Below are 17499 nucleotides of genomic sequence, written 5' to 3'. Positions count from 1 at the left end.
GGGGATCTTCCCGACACAGGGATTGAACCCATGTCTCCTGAGTCTCCTGCATTGGCAGGATGATTCTTAACCACTGAGCTACCTAGGAATCCTACAACTGTCTCAAAGAATGTACCTTTCTGTGTGTTCAGTAATTTATTAGGCTAAAGGCAACAAGCATTTTATTATATCACAGTTTTGTGGTTAAGGGAGCCTTAGCTGAGTGATCCCTAGGTCCACATGGCATTGACCGGCTGGGCTGGTCTGGTCTACAGGACTTCGTAGAGCAGCTAGAAAGGCTGGGCTTACCTTGGACAGGCAACTGGAGAACCCACTGCTGGGACACACCCAGCAGTCCCAGTGGACTTAGAGGGCAGCTCAGGGCTGTAGAGAGTGTTCCCGAGACAAAAGCAGAAGCAGCAAGACTTCTTATGACACAGCTTGGGGATCCAGAGTGTCACTTCCCCCACATGCCACCAGTCTCTGAGACCAGCCTTTACTTCTCAGTGGGAGGAGTCACAGAGTGCCTGTGGCCATTGAAACTGCACAAGCTCCCATGTCCTTTATTTTGAAGTAAAATGCTGACTCAAGAGTTAAAGATTGGGAAATACAAAGGTGTAGAAAAAAATAGCTGTTGGACTAGGGAACTGGTAACAATTTAGACTATAATTCTGCCACATAGCAGAATCACTGAACTCCCAGTTCCCTGAAAGATACAGATAAAGGCCCGACACACATTCCTGAGTTGTTTTTATAGGAAGCAGATCCCCCTCCAGCTGAAAACTGCTGACTACAAGAACATAGATCCTAGACTGTTTGAAACCAGAAAATTGATGATGCTTAAAACTGCACGTTGGTGCCAACCAATCCAAGCATTGTCCATGAGTTGATCACACCCTCCTCCCTGAACTATTAAAACTCTTCACTACCCCATCCAGGGTGGGTTCACACAGTCTTGAGAGCATTAGCCCACTGTGGCCCCCTTTGACTGGCAAAGCAGTAATAGCTACTCTTTTCTGCTGCAGCCAAAACTCTGTCTCCAGGTCTCTATTCCGCACCAGTGAACAGAGGCGGAGTTTCGGCAACATTATCTTTAATCTGCCATGTGTTATTTTATACCCATAAAATAATATCATTACCATCTCCCACCAGAGCAATAATAATCAGATTCAACCAAAGAATTGGGGAATTTAAGATTGCATGATGCTGGTTTATATTAATTCGTCACTTTTCTTCAAATCATTTTGGCAGCATTTAAACTCAACTTGTCCATTCGAACAACCAAAGAGGTTGGAATGCCCCCATACCCCCATTTTTATTTTCTAGAATCTACCCTATAAGCTGAGCCATGCTGTTCTTGTCACACGTTTAACGTGAGCAAAAGTAAGGTGTTTTCCTCTTCTTAGGGAAATAAGTACAGTGTACCTGAAAATATGAAGGATTGGAGCCATATGTGAGAAGTATTTTGAGCAGTTTGGAATGAAAAGTGGTAGCCGTCTACTATCTCTTTTCCTTCATTAGACGTGGAAACGTAATTTGCTCTTACATTTTCGAGTTCATTTTTATTCTAGATGTGTTGGGGTGGGGGAAGACCCGTGATGGTGAGGAATTCAGTAATATGTCACTGAGTACATCCAAATGGGTGGTTCTACCAAGAAATGCAGTGAAGCGAAATTGGAAAATTGAAGATCAGTGCATGAGCTGAACAGATGTTAGACCCAAAAATAGACACAGGGACCCCAGAGCTTAGCTGAGACAGAAGCTCTGCAGAACAAGATAACAGCTTCAGTTTTGGTGTCCTTCTCACAGATAGTGAAAACTTCAAGATGTGTGAGTGGAGGGATGATCTGATGTTATATATGTGAGAAAGATGTCATTCTCCAAATGAGAAAAAAAAAACTGAAACATATTTTGAAAATTCTCCTTTTGTGCAAGTTTAGAGGAAACTGTATTTGTAAAAATGTAAGTTTCTTTTTAAAATATCACTCTCTGCTAAATAAAAGAATGTTTAAAATATTGTTTATCATATTTATATCACTTTAGCAGGCATAGCTAGGTGGCCAGATGGGAGAATGGCCAGTTGAATTTTGAGGGTACATTACACCTAAAATCATGCTCAGTTATTTTAACCTCTAGTGTTTCACTTGATGAGAAAATCAGATCATCCATGGACACTTTAAGGTCAGAAGCCTTGTTTTCATTTCCAAACAATGTTTCCCAAAAGAACAGCCATTAATCAGATCAGCAATGAATACTTTTCAGTTTAAATAAAGCAAGTTCTTCTATTTTCTTTGTATTTAGGAACTGTGACCCACTTAAGAAAACCCAGGCAAGCTAAAATCACTAAAATGCTAACCATTAATTATTTAATATTGTTATTTAAGAATTTAAACCATAAAAGTTGTTGAGTTTATCATTTAAGGTATAATAAAAGAAACCAGAAGGCACATTTTGCTTTTTAAAACATGTATAGGCTCTTTAACTAGAAATGTTTCAGTTCTGAGGTCGGCCCTAGGTGGGAAGATCTAAATTTGACACACAACATATATCCTCATGCTGAAAAATGCCATTTATGAAAGCCTAAATATCCAGGCATAGGCTGTGGCTTTCAATAAAGGAACCAATGTTCAAGAATCCCATCCATTGATACTCCCACATTTATATTAATAGTATACATTAGTTTATAGAACTTTTCCATGTAAATTGCCCCATTTGAGCCCTACATGCCTGTTTACTCAACCCATTCTATAGTTAAAGAAACTGAGGATCTGAAAAGATAAAGATTTTTTCCCTTTTCCCCCAAATCCTTGCCTAGTCCTGAGCCAAGTCAGGATTCTGAATTACATGTTTCCCATCATACCCTCCTCCCAGTCTCCACCCGGCCCACCAGGGTTCTTTATACTCATCACACTAATTTTCTTCCTGCCACCCATACAGTGGGGCTTCCCTGGTAGCTCAAGGGTAAAGAATCTGCCTACAATGCAGGAGACACAGGTTTGATCCCTGGGTCTGAAAGATCCCCTCAGGGGGAAATGGCAACCCGCTCCAGTATTCTTACCTGGGAAATCCCACAGACAGGGGAGCCTGGCAGGCTACAGTCCACGGGGTCGCAAAGAGCTGGACATGACTGAGCACACCCATAAAGTCTGTTCTCCCACCTCTGTTGACTTGTTGTGTGTTGGTTGTGTAAATGCACTTCCTTTTAGCAGAATACCCTTAATCCAGAAAGACTTCCCTCAGTACAACAGCCCACATCTCTGTCACTTATTTCCAGCCCCTCCATCACCACTACTTAATATCTGCAATGCACCCCATGGCATTTGCTTGTGTCCCTTCCCCTTCCTTCTCTAATATTTACAAATCTTAGGCATCCAAACGGCACATAAATACTTTGAGTTCCCTGATTGCTCATATGGTAAAGAATCCACCTGCAATGCAGGAGACCAGGGTTCGATCCCTGGGTGGGTAAGTTACCCTGGAGAAGGGAATGGCTACCCATTCTGGTATTCTAGCCTGGAGAATTCCATGAATAGAGGAGTTTGGCAGGCTTCAGTCCTATTAGTACAATTGCTTGAAATCACTTTTTTCATTACTTAGTTACTCTCCTTCCCCCAAGTGCCCAGCACAGCTCTGTGTTTGAAAGTATCTGCTGTTGAGCCTGGTGCCTGAGTTTCATTCCTCTGAAGCCTGAACTGTCCTCCCTGCTTCCACCATCCCTACTCTGAATTATCCTGAAGACCCAGATCATGTGTCACTCCCTTTGTAAAGCTGTCCTGAATCATCAGGGAAACGTTAGTCACTGTCTGCCAGTATGTGTCACGCTCAGCGGTGATTATTTACAAGTCTATCGCTCCCCGCAAACAACCTGGAAGGTACACACAGCAATCGATACCAGCCATGGTTTCAAATACCTTCCGTGCTCTTCTCTAATTGTTAATAGAAGGGATTCTTGACCCCAGTTGGATCGCAGATGCCTTTAGAGTAAAGAAAATGGCTTGGTAGACATTTGTGGAGTGAATGCAGTCTTTGGAGAAAGAGAACCTCTGAAGCAGTGAAGTTATCTCCAATGAAATGCATTCATTCATTCCTGACAAGGAATAAAATAACCCTACAAAGCCTTCTGGAAGGTCACCCAAACATTTTCTGGAGGAAGTTGGTGTGTTTATATGATTTTTTTTGTCATAAACAAATCATTATATTCACTGCAAACTTGACATGATCCTGTTGGAAGAAAATTGATGGTGAGTGAAGATACCTGTTGTGTAAATCATTTTTACAAAGAAAACGTCTGATGCAAATGTGCTCCATAAAGATTTCATCTAATTTCTAAAATATATGGAATTTGGCTTTCCATAGCATATTTAACATTCTGGATAATGAAAAGTAATGAGCTGAATATAGCTTATCATATCAAAGTGAATAGGAGGATCGTTATTCATTCTGAACATTAGAATCTATTTTCATTACATCTTAGTGAATTTAGTCTATTTTAATCATATCTTAGTGAATATCATGGTATGAAAACATATTTCATGAAAATGTAGAGTTCTTGATCAGGAATGGCAGTACTACATATATAAGACTGTCCTTATGTAGGAATGAATATAGGAACCAGAGCTCAGACTGCAGTATCAGGATCACCTGGGAAACTTGCTAAATATACAGACACTCTGGTCTCAGCCCCAGAAATCTGTATCAACCTCTATACTTTAAGTGATAATGTTCCACACCAAAGTTCGGAAACCAGTAGATTGCGTGTGTGTGTTAGCTGCTCAGTCATGTCCAACTTCTTATGATTCCATGAACTGTAGCCCACCAGGCTTCCGTGTGCATGGAATTCTCCAGGCAGAAACACTGTAGTGGGTTGCCATTCCCTCTTCCAGGGAATCTTCCTGACCCAGGGATTGAACCCAGGTCTCCTGCATTGAAGGCAGATTCTCTACCTTCTGAGCCACTGGGGAAGCTGAATGCCCCTGGCCCTCCTTCTTAATCATGGCCTCAGTTCCATAAACCAATAAAATAGAACCTCTGTCCAGGAGTGTGCTGAAACCAGCTCCTACTGGCTTGCAAGAGCTGAATTTGCCCATCTCTCCCCAACTCTGCAGGCTTCCCTGGTGGCTCAGCAGTAAAGAATCCTCCTGCAATTCAGAATACCTGGGTTCAACCCCTGGGTTGAGAAGATACCCTGGAGAAGGGAATGGCAACCCACTCCAGTACTCTTGCCTAGGAAATCCCATAGACAGAGGAGACTGGCAGGCTACAGTCCATGGGGTTGCAAAGAGTTGGACACGACTAAGTGACTAAACAACAACCCAACTCTACACTGAGTTATGACACATCACTAAGGTAGTCAATGGGGGCAGCACCCAAAATTCTGCAACTACTATGCTGTTAAACATTTACCAGAACTCCACTGAATAAGAAATCAGAGTCTTGGAATCTACAAGAGAATTTTGGCGATACACTGGTCCTTCAGGAACTTAATTGATAAGCATTTTGTTACAGATTAAGGAAGGGGTAAGGCAGAAATTCATTTGATATTTTCCCTTGTGTTGTTTAGTTGCTAAGTCACGATCAGTTCTTTTGCGACCCCATGGACTGTAGCCTGCCAGGCTCCTCTGTCCATAGGATTTCCCAGACAATAGTACTGGAGTGGGTTGCCATTTCCTTCTCCAGGGGATCTTCCCAATCCAAGGATCAAACCTGTGTCTTCTGCATTGGCAGGAGAATTCTTCACCAATGAGCCACAATGGATGTTTCATTTTCCCTTAACGAAGTGAAAATTTTAAAGCTCCAGGAAATGAGTTAACACTCATTTTAAAAGCAAGAAAAGCTAAAATTTCTTGAGACGCTGAATTTTTTTTTTTTTTTTTTTAAGGATTATGGCCCAAGTTTTCCCCTGTGTAAGGTGACAGGGAAGATGTAGGGTGGGTGACCAACACTGCTTTGCAAACTTTCTCATATTTAATCAGGTCCAACTGCCCTGCTGTTTTCCAACTGCAAGTCAACTCTGACTCAGATATGGGGACCTGGTAGGGAGGGTTCCACAGCGTCCACTCTCCCATCCCTCCTGGACCAGCGTTTACACTCACATGATTGTCTAAAATCCAACAGAAACAGATAGGGTTGATGCTAATTTAATATTTTATTAAACAACACAAGAAACTCAGAGATGTGGCTTTCAGACTTGGATTTGTTCTCCACTCCTGTATGACACACAAATTTGGAATGCTTGGGTCAACAAGGAGTCCCATGACTCTGAATCATATCCACGCCCTAGAGGCTTGTGGATAGTGTCTCCAGGTAGGAAAACTACAGTTTTGAAGGAGAAAAAAAAAAAAAACTATCTTGCAACTTCATTCACTGACGTTCATTGAGTGATAACAGCTTTTTAAAAAAAATAACTGGCAGAGTGGACCATGTCCAGATTCACAAGAGAATTACGAAAGATCAGATCTTTAAGAATAATAAATGAATCCAAAACATTCTTCAGGATGGATCTGCAATCTAAGCGCCACATGGGGTCATGGATGTTGACCTCTGTGCCAGCTCTCCTGGTACAGTTGTGATTTTAGAAAATTCTATTTTCTCCAATAAAAGGTTTCCATTACTGACTAACTAAATGAGATTAACCTATAGCTCATAAAGATTAATTGACTTCACACACACACACACACACACACACACGCACACACACACACACATACTTACAAAGTCTTTGGAACTTCCCTAATGGTTCAGTGGTTAAGACTCTGCACTCCCAAAGCTTCAATCCCTGGTTGGGGAACAAAGATCCTGCGTGCTGCATGGCATGGCTGAAAAAAAAAGCAAAAAAACCCACATCTTTTAGCTAGAAGATGCGTCCCAGTTTGAAATTTAGAGAATTTATCACCATGTTTATAGAATTCATAATAGACAGGTTCCTTATAACTAGATATATGTCCAAAAGTACACTGTGTTTTAAGACTAAGGGCACACACAGGGATAGTCCAACATCTTAGTTTAATTCCAAGGCTTGTCTCTCGGTCCCTGCCCTCCCCTGAGTCAGACGCTCTACATCTCTTAAGACTGGAAGTCTGTTGAATCAAAGGCCAGCAGCCTCAGGTGTCACAAGGGAAGTTGATTGATGCTTCTTTTGCTATAGGTGGACCAATAGAACAAAATAAAAAAATAAAAAAAAGAAAAGAAAAGACAGAGGTAAATGATAAAATCATTGTTGGAGAGCTGGTGTGTTTTCCTCAATGCTTAACTCTTGCCATTTCCCCCAGATTTGTTCCTCTTTAATGAGAGTGATTCGCTGCAGGGCTGTCTCTGAGGCGAGCGGATGTGGGAACTGAAGAAATGTATCCAGGAGCAAGCGTCTTGTGAGGCCTGGGGGCTGAACTCTGGGTGGTCCCTGCCTAAACCATGCAGCTACGTGGTACCTAACTTCACAGGTGCCAGGAACTATTCCATGCAGAAATTACTCCCCTACATCCACTTCTAAACTCTACACAGTTTCCCTCTTCTCCTCCTCAGATGTCCAACTCGTGGATAATATTAGGCCCCCAAATTCATGAATCAGGGGCTTCCCTGATGGCTCAGTGGTAAAGAATCTAACTGCCAATGCAGGAGACACAGGTTTAATCCCTGGGTCTGGAAGATCCACTGGAGAAGGAAAAGGCAATCTCTGCCAGTTGCAAAGAGTCGGGCATGACTTAGCGACTGAACAGCAACAACCAAAATTCGTGAATCAACCTTGCCCACTCCCCACAGAAGATTTTGAATTGCCGTGTTTTGTAAGAAATAATATTCTTCGGACATTCAAAACATGTATCTGGAAAGGGGGTAGGAAAAGATCAAGGAAGAAAAGGTGGTTTATGTAAGCAACTTCTAAAGTATATTCTGTTTGGGGAAAATGTGTTTTACATCCTCTCATTTGAAATCATGTTGCAGCTGGGCATGAAAAAGGATCTGAGATATCCTGCAGTTAAAACAAACATTCTTAGATCTTTCTTCCTTTTTTTTGTGTAAAATTTAAATTGTGTTAAAATACACATAGTGTAAACATTACCATTTAACCATTTGTAAATGAATACAGTTCAGTGGTATTGAATACCTTCATATTGTGCAACCATCATCATCATTCATTCCCAAAACTCTTTTCATCTTGGAAAACCGAAACTCTATGTCTATTAAACAATGACTCCTATTTTCCCCTCCATCAGCCCTTGGCAATCACCATTCTACTTTCTGTCTTTAGGGTTTTGAACACTGTGAAAGAGAAAGTGATAATCGCTTAGTCATGTCTGACTCTTTGCAACCATGGCTTGTAGTCTGCCAGGTCACTCTGTCCGTGGAATTCTCCAGGCAGGAATACTGGAGTAGGGTTGCCCACCTCATGTAAATGGACTGGATTATTTCACTTAGCATAATGTCCTTGAATTGCGTCTATATTTGTAGCGTGTGTAAGAACTTCCTTCCTTTTTAATGGCTGAATAATATTTCTTTGAATGTATAGCCCACATTTTGTTTATCCACTCATCAGTCAATGGACACTTGGGTTACTTCTATGTTTTAGCTGCTATGAATAATGCTGTTATGAACATGGCTGTGCAAATATCTCTTGAAGACTTTGCTTTCAATCATTCTAGACCTACACCCAGAAGCAAGTTTTTTTTTTTGCTTGTTTGTTTTTGTCCTTGCCACAAGGCATGTGGGATCTTAGTTTCCTGGCCAGGAATCGAACCCTTGCCCCTTACAGTGAAAGCACAGAGTCTTAACCACTGGATCTCTAGGGAAGTACCTAGATTTATTTTTAATGCAACGTTTCCCAAACTTTAAAAGATAAATCCCTGTATGTATTGAACCTCTAGTAACAATACAAGAAATCCATGTTCTGTAGCCCACAATTTGGAATATCAGAGAAGGCACTTTCTTCAGAAAAAAAAATAGAAAACAAATCCTGAAAGAAACTCCTTCCCTTGTACAGAGCTTTATACACAAAGGCATTTCATCAGACCAGCCCACTTGTGAACTAATCAACTACTTATTGAGAGCTGGGCCACAGGTGGAGAACTGGGTCCTTGAGACCCCAGAACAAACATTCCTGCTCAGGAGGGAAGGAAGCCAAGCTTCCACTTCTAGAACTCAATAGTTAGCACTCCAGGGATGGTACTTCTGCTCAGGTTCCAAATGTCACTCTGACAATTCATAATTAAAGCCATCGATTTTCTTTTCTGGGGAGGTTTTACTATCCAACACGTGGGCTCTCTCTCGATTGTGCATTCGCTACTGAATTATATTTCATAACTTTTTCTTGCCAAATTATTTCTAAAAAAATTAATTTTCAGGGAGTTAACACTTCACCCCAAATCCTTTCCAGAAATATGCACAACATGTGGATGCCAAGACTCTCAGTAATAAAAGGAAGGCTGCTGAAGTAGACGTACCCATATATTCTAAAGGAGCAGGTGAACTATCACCTTGCTTCTGCAGGAAGTGGGGTGTGCTGACCTTCATGGCTTATTAGCATTTCTAGAGTCAGATGTTACTTACAACCAGCAAACAGATCTCTCTCACTCCCTCTGTATCCTGAGATTCTCCCAAGTTCCCTGGTATTTAAGATGAGCTTCACGCAGTGCCTCTTCTGTGTCAACCCAGCAAACGCCAAGCAGAAGAAACTTAGGGAAGGGGAGGCATAGAAACTTGTGTGTTACTGCTCTGCACAGAGCTCTGGAAAAGGGGAGGGCAGACGTCACAATAGCAAGAAGTGGGCATTGAAGGAAATCCACATTCCTTGGGGCTGGTCCAAAGGAGATCTGGTGGTCATGAAAAGGGAGCCCTTGGGGGGTTGTCAGTGGGAAGGGTGGGCCCCCACCCACACTGTTGGCATGTCACCCTGTAACTGTATGGACACAAGGGCCCCCAGCTGGCTAGAGAGATGAAATGTAGAGAAACAGCCCTCTCTAAAGCGTAGTCCTTGTAAGGTGGTATAGACGATCTTATTTACAAAGCAGAAATAGAGGCACAGATGTAGAGAATAAATAAATAAATATGAAGGGTGAAATGGGGCATAGGATGAATTTGGAGATTGAAATGGATGTATCTACACTACTGATACTACGTATAAGAGAGATAACTAAAGAGAACCTATTGTACAGCACAGGGAGCTCTCCTCAATGCTCTGCGGTGATCTGAACGGGAAGGAAGTCCAAAAAAGAGGGGACATACGTCTACATTAGCTGATTCATTTTGCTCTACAGTAGAAATTCACACATCATTGTAAAGCAGCTACACGCCAATAAAAATTTTAAAAAATAAAAATAAAATGAAATAAATAACATTTTTTTTTTTTTTTACCACCACCTGCTTCCCTCCAGACAGTCAGGGTCCCTGCCCCGAGTCCCTCCTGCTGGAATGCCCTGCTCCAGGCATCCTCCAGCCACGCCTCTCGATGGAGGACAATTCGAGGCACCAAGCCCATGCCACCTCCCTCTCCTCCATTACACTGCGGGTTCCCAGGATCATGGCATTGCCCACCCAAGGTCTCCAGCCTCGACCAGCCTGTGGGGAGTATATTCTTCGGATGGCAAGGTGGCTGAGGAGTGGCTGTTTGCAGGACAGGAGGGAGGTGGGTTTGGACTAAGCTGAGACTTGCAGGCTGGGGGATCCCACACGTGCCTGAATGAGGCACCTCACAGCAAGGGGCAGAGCTGACAGTGGGAACAAAGTGAGAGTGGGCGGAATTAGTACTCTTGCCCCCAGGCCTTGCAGACGATGGAGCTGAACCCGCTGAATCCATCCTATTAGGACACTGGCCAGGAGACATTGCCATACATGGGAAAAAAAAAAGATCTCTTGCTTCTCTGGGTACAGTAAATAATCTTCTTTATAATAACTACTAGCCCTTATTGGGTACCAGACTCTGTGCTAAGATGTCTACATGTGTGGACCTCACTTCATTAACCATGCCAGATGAGACATATTATTATTCCCATTTTACAGGTGAAGAAATTGAGGCTGAGAGAGGTTAAGTCATTTGTCCAGGTTAACATGGGTCATAAGTAGTGGGCAGGGCCTTAAATACCAGAATGAGGTGTCCAGCCTGAGGAGGGAGCAGAAAAGGCTGACTCCAGGCAGGTGTGAGTTTGGTTCCTGAGATGGAGAGAGAGCCTTGTAAGCACCTAGGAACGGGGCTGCAAAGGAGCAGAAAGACTCCTAGAAAATGGAATGGCCTTAGAAAGTGGAGAAGCGAGTCGGAGGCCAAGGACAAAGTGCTGCCAAGACCTTGAGGGCTTGTGGGGCTGAAGGAAAATTCCAGCTCCTCCTCCGAAGAGAGCCCAGCTCCACCCGAGAATTGTCTTAAAGAAATCATCCAGGAACCTCGCAACCCTACCGGACCCAAACCAAATTCAATCCTGGGAGGATTTACATTTTAGACATAAGTAAACAGCTGGTTCTCCATGTTTACCATTCAAAGGAGGACTTGCCTTTAAAAAAAAAAAGTAACTGGAAAATCTATAAAGGCCCTTGTGGGCCCCTTCACACAGTTCCAACATCTAAAGTTGTTTTTGCTTGTTGTCTAGAAGCCTGGGAGAATCTGTAGGGCTGAATTTCTGAGAGAGAGTTCACAGCAACCAGATCAGTTGGAATCAAAGCAACTAGGCGTGTAAGTTCTGGATGTGAATTATTTAATAATAAAAAAATACTTATCATGAAGTTCCATTGAAAGTCAGCTTGTTGTGTTTGGGGAGAAATGAAAAGTAATCAAGAAAAGTGAGCCAAATAATTTCAATATGTTTCCTACCTCTTCTTTCATAACCACAGGAGAGGTTTATGAAATATCTATATATAGATGAGCACTTATAAAGAGCACTTCCTCATTTTCCAAATATATACATTTTAGGACAGTGAAGTGACAGGAGAAAAATAAGTAGTATCAACGCACAGAGACATAATAAAGGGAAGCACAGAGTATAATACATCACACCCTCTCGATATTTTGAAATTTTGTTCTTGGCCATGCCTGCTCGCTCTGAGTTCAGTTCAGTCGCTCAGTCGTGCCCGGCTCTTTGCGACCCCATGGACTGCAGCACGCCAGGCTTCCCTGTCCATCACCAACTCCCGGAGCTTGCTGTGAAGGAGATCTCTATCAAAAACCTTTCCTTCTCTAGGAAGAGAAAAATAAGTACCAAATATTACCGCATATGTATGGGAATCTAGAAAAATGATACTGATGAACCTACTTGCAGGGCACAAATAGAGATGTAGAAATGGACACGTGGACACAAGGGGGAAGGGGACGTGGTGTGAATGGGGAGGGCAGCGTTGACATACATACATTACTGTGTGGAAGGAAGCTGCTGTACACAGTACAGGGAGCTCAGTTCCGTGCTCTGCGATGACCAAGCTGGGTGGATTGGAGGGGTGGGAGGAAGGCTCAGGAGGGAGGGATATTTGCATACTTATAGGTGAGTCATTTAGTTGAACAGCAGAAACTAACACAACATTTTAAAGCAAGTATACTCCAAAAAAATTAAAAAAAAAAAAACTCTTCCTACTCTGACTACACAGTCTGATATTTTCCCTCTTCACAGTTGCCAAAAACAAAAGTAACAATCCATTTCTGCAAGAGAAAAAAAAAAATATTTTTTTCAGAATAAGAAATGAATGCAGCAGGAATGAAGGAACGTGAACTGAGCCTTCCAGCAGGCCTGCTGATGCTTGCCCCACTGATGATAAAATTCTAGATCTGTCTTTTGGAACACTGTTCTGCTCACTAGGGGCACTTAATATGTGTTAGTATTTTGTTAGCCTCACAGCACTTCACTTGGATTACCACCCTCCTTGTACAGTTAAGGACATGAGAACATTGGTTAATGAATTTTTATCTCACTAAACTTTTCCTTAATTTCCTTAAACTTTCATTGAGTCAAAAGTGGATCAGCAAGGTATAAAACTAGGGATGAAAGTAAAAACACTAATACTCCAACTTCGAATAACTTCCTAATAAAGAATAACGAAAAGGCTCCCCAGTGTAAATAAAGAATTTGACTGTGAGTGTTGGAATGGGGAATCTATAAAGATTTTTTGCAAGCATCCAAGGAATGACAAATATTTGAGAATTGAATTTTATTGAATTGTCTTTTTGTTTAACCTTAGTCTTAAATATGTTTTCTTTTGAGAAGCCTTGTTGTATTATGACATTAGCCCCAGATTCTTTTCCATCATTTTTCAAATAAAGAAAAATTGCTTTTATGATAAACCAACTGAATTTCTCTGGAACTTTCCAGTGCAAAGATGTTCTTGCTGCTACAAGAAACACAATCTAATTGGTAAGGGCACAGACTTTGAAAACTAGACAACCTGGCTGTGAATCATAGCTCTGCTGCTTGGTTTGTGACTTTCTGTAGGTTACTTTGGACAAAATGTCTTTTCGATCCCCTTTCCTCATGTGTAAAGTGGTGTTAATAGTAGCATGGCTTACACTCTTATAGATTTATTGTGAAGATAAAATGGCATGTACAGAGCTGAGAACCATGCCTGGGAAATAGCAAACAATAAGCAAGAGCAATATTAAAGACAAAGAAAGTTTGCAACTGGAGAGGGCCATCTTGGGGTTTCACTTTTCATGCAGATGCAGGTACAAACAATAGTAATCTCCAACTCAGAGAAACAGTCCGATAAGAGATTGGCAGAGCTTTTATCAAACAGAGCCATGAATACTGCATAGGATAGACAGTGTACCAGGAGGAAGGGCAATGACTAATTCATGTGCTGCTGGCATAGACTTCACAACTGGCTATAGATGTAAGTTGCATAATACAGAATTTGATTGGTCTATGTGCCAGGTTCCTGGGATGGAGCTTCTGAACCCTTGAAATTTCCTCAGTGATAAGAGTGTTTTGTTTTTCATGATAGATCCCATGATGGGTCCCTAGATAGTGTCAGGATGGAGAATGTCCATCCCTGATCTGGGAAGATCCTTTGGAGGAGGAAATGACAACCCACTCCGGTATTCTTGCTTGGAAAATTCCATGGACAGAGGAGCCTATTGGGCTACACTGCAGTCCGTGGTGTCACAAAGAGTCAGAAGCAATTTAGAGACTGAACAACAATAACAGTGTACATATGTCAGTGCTACGCTCTCAGTTCGTCCCATCCTCTCCTTCCCCCATCACCCCCAGGTCCACAAGTTGATTCTCTACATCTGACTCTCTGTTCCTGCCTTGCAAATAGGTTCATTGGTACCATTTTTCTAGATTTCATATACAGAAACTTTTTTTTTTAAGTTAAGGATTCTTTTATGAGTCATGGTATAGACTGGAAAAAATGTGTTGACATGAACACTGACAAAGTGTGAGCTAATGGCTCAGCCAGGAAGGGTTTCTGCCACCATCCACTGTGCACTTCACATAGAGATAGCAGCTGTCAGTCAACAAATGACTCCTCCTCTTAATTCTACGGTTATGGTAAGAAGGACAGTTGGGATACAATCAAATTAAGCCTAGGGAATAAATGTATTGTCAGCCTACTGTGCAAATAAATTGGCAGTGTAAGACTGTTTTTTCCACTCTGAAATTCCCTGACTCTCAAAGGAGAAGATGCTTATGTCAGCCTTGGAAGTTAAAGTTATGATAAAGTCAGATCATCATGACACTTATAAGGACACTAAAAACCATCTCTATGATTTCATGAAGCTTATTCAAGTGTCACAGCTCAACAATACATTAAGAATCCTGAAAAGCCTAAGCTTCTTGCTTCAGAGGTGATATTTCAAGATGTTATTGCTGAAGACATGATTTCAGGATTTTATAAGAAAGCCAAGATAGGATAGACTGATTGTATATCAGTACTATACTCCAAAAAGTATGTAAACTACTTAAGTTGACAGAGGATAGAGAACTTCACACTGGCTGGCTATATTTTAAAATCACCTTCACATGAGCTTCCCTAGTGGCTCAGAGGGTAAAGCATCTGTCTGCAATGTGGGAGACCTGGGTTCAAATCCCAGGTCAGGAAGATTCCCTGGAGAAGGAAATGGCAAGCTACTCCAGTACTGTTGCATGGAAAATTCCATGGACGGAGGAGCTTGGGCAGCTACAGTCCATGGGATTGTAAAGAGTCGCACACGACTGAGCAACTTCACTTCTTCACATGATGCAATGGAAAAGGAAAATATTATTTTCCAGATCGGAATGTAATCAAGGCATAGATTAGGAAACCATAAGCATCCCAGGATGAAACATTCATAAACCTTTACATGTGACAGAATGCCAGAGGTCATCTTCATTGAGAAACCACCTCTGGAATTCTGAGTTCTTGCCTTGCCCTGAAAAATAGTTAGCAAAGTTACAGATCATTTGCTTTCTTTTTGACTTAGTAGTTGTGATTCAATAAAAAATAAAAGAATAAGTAAAGAAACATATTGAGTGCTAAACCTCACTGATAGCTGATGTTACCTACCATCAAGCTGGTACAGTAACTTGGGAAATATATATTATCCATTTAACTACTATGGATTTACTATTTTAAAAATCATTTTCATTAACAAGAGCAATAGCATTTATTTTACATTTATGAAAAGTTGACAGCCTGTTTCCTGGATGTCTGTTAACTGAGCCTCAAAGTTTAAAAATAGTCCTGTTAGGAGATGGGGCTCCTGAAATGATGGTGTGAATATTCAGATGAGGACCTTGGTGAATTTTCTCCCCAGCAAAACACCATTTAACTGGTGAAAGTTATAAAAATAGAAGCAGAGAAAACAAACATTTAAAATCTCTGGAAATTGCCCTATAAAGAATGTAACAGCAATTGGAGAGATATTTAATCAAATTATGTTAATCTTGTTAAAAATAGAGAAAGTTTTTAGCCTTTGAGTCTCATCACCCCGCCCACACTCTGTGTAAAGGCAGAACTTCTCCTTGTGATGCCAGAAAAAAGATGGGGTGACCTACTCCCCTTCGCATCTAGTCTATGTCTTACGATAATTTATTTAGTATAAATCTGAAGTAGGTTATGATAAAATAAGGTATATAATGTAAGCCCTCCAGCAATCATGAAGAAAATAACTAAAATATATATCACTAAAAATCAATAAAGGAACAACAATGAGATGCCACTACACACCTACTAGGATGGCTAAAATACAAAAAGCTGACAGTACCAATTGCTGACAAGGGTACAGAGCCACAGGGATGCTCATTCATTGGCTGAAGGATCGCAGCCAGTGGTGCAGCTGTTGCTCGGTTGTGTGGTCCGTCCACTGTGGAGACAGCTGGGAAGTTTCCTTACACAGGTAAGCATAGCCTTACTAGTCTTACCCTACGGTCCAGCAATCATGCTCCTGGGTACTTAATCAACTCATCTGTAAACTTGTGTGCACAAAAAACCAGGAAGCAATTCTTTATGGATTTACAATTGTCTAAAACTGGAAACAGTTACTATGTCCTTCAATAGGTGAATGAATAAACAAAGTGTGCTGCAGCCATATAAGAGGATACTCTTTGGTAAGAAAAAGGAATGAGCATCAAGTCGTACAGAGACGGGAATAAACCTCAAATATCTACTTCAGAGTGAAATAAGCCCATCTGCAAAGGCTACATACTGCATGATTCCATTTATGTAACATTCCAGAAAAGGCAAAACTATAAGGACCGTAAAAATACAGTGGATGTTTAGGGGATGGGGTGGGGAGGGAGAATTAGAGGAACAGTCATAGTGGCCCTGGAGAAAAACAGGCAGATGTAGGATTTGTTTTGGATGTGGGCTCGGATGTGAAAATGAAGGATGAAGGATGACTTTTCAATTTTTGGCTTCCATGACTGTGGGTATGGTTACCATTGACAGAGATGAATAAGAGTGGAGGAGAAAATAAGTAGAAGAGGGAATATCAGGGTTTTATTTTGGACACTTAACTTGAATGGTGTCAGATATCTTCATGGAAGCAGGTAGGCAGCTGTTGGATGTTTGGCTCTGGGGCTGGGTGAGAGGGGAACCGTGAGGATGGGGACGTAACCGCGGTTGTCATCAGCAGTAAGTGGCAGATGGAGTCCTCGTCCGACTCACTAGCCTCATTCTACTCTGGCCCACCCCTCCTGATAGGAAGTGCCACCTGCCTTTCCCCACTGCACCCAGCTAATCTTTGACCCCGTACCTTTGCCCATCAGCCTCACTTTCTGTAAGTCCTCTCTCACCACATCCAACTGGTGAATACCTATTGATTTTCTATTACTGAGAAAGAATTTGCAAGTAATATCCACTATATATGTTACTAACAATGCTGCAAGCTATAATTCCAATCTCCACCTAATCTTTGCTTACCTAAAAATTCTCAGAAAACAACAAACAAAATTCATAGAAATTAAACAGGTATGTAATAAATCGGACAAAAGTTGGATCCTAAAGCTCTGAACACAAAACCGAAACCAGAAAGAATGTATGTATATGTATAACTGAACCACTTTGCTGTACAGCAGAAATGACCACAGCATTGTAAATCAACTATACTTCAATTAAAAAAAACAACAGCAACAAGGC

At 41.5% G+C, this 17499-nt stretch overlaps 1 long non-coding RNA gene across 1 annotated transcript in view; it reads left to right on the top strand.

Moving 5' to 3' along the window:
- Positions 1-17499, top strand: part of LOC145528784 (uncharacterized) — a 43271-nt gene that overhangs the window by 22680 nt on the left and 3092 nt on the right. The window lies entirely within an intron of this gene.

Source organism: Giraffa tippelskirchi, chromosome 12 (genome assembly GCF_054371585.1).
Source record: "Giraffa tippelskirchi isolate mGirTip1 chromosome 12, T2T-mGirTip1v1.2.pri, whole genome shotgun sequence".
NCBI classification, from domain to species: domain Eukaryota; kingdom Metazoa; phylum Chordata; class Mammalia; order Artiodactyla; family Giraffidae; genus Giraffa; species Giraffa tippelskirchi.
Note: the sequence above shows the minus strand (reverse complement) of the source record. Positions and strands in the feature narration are given on the sequence as shown.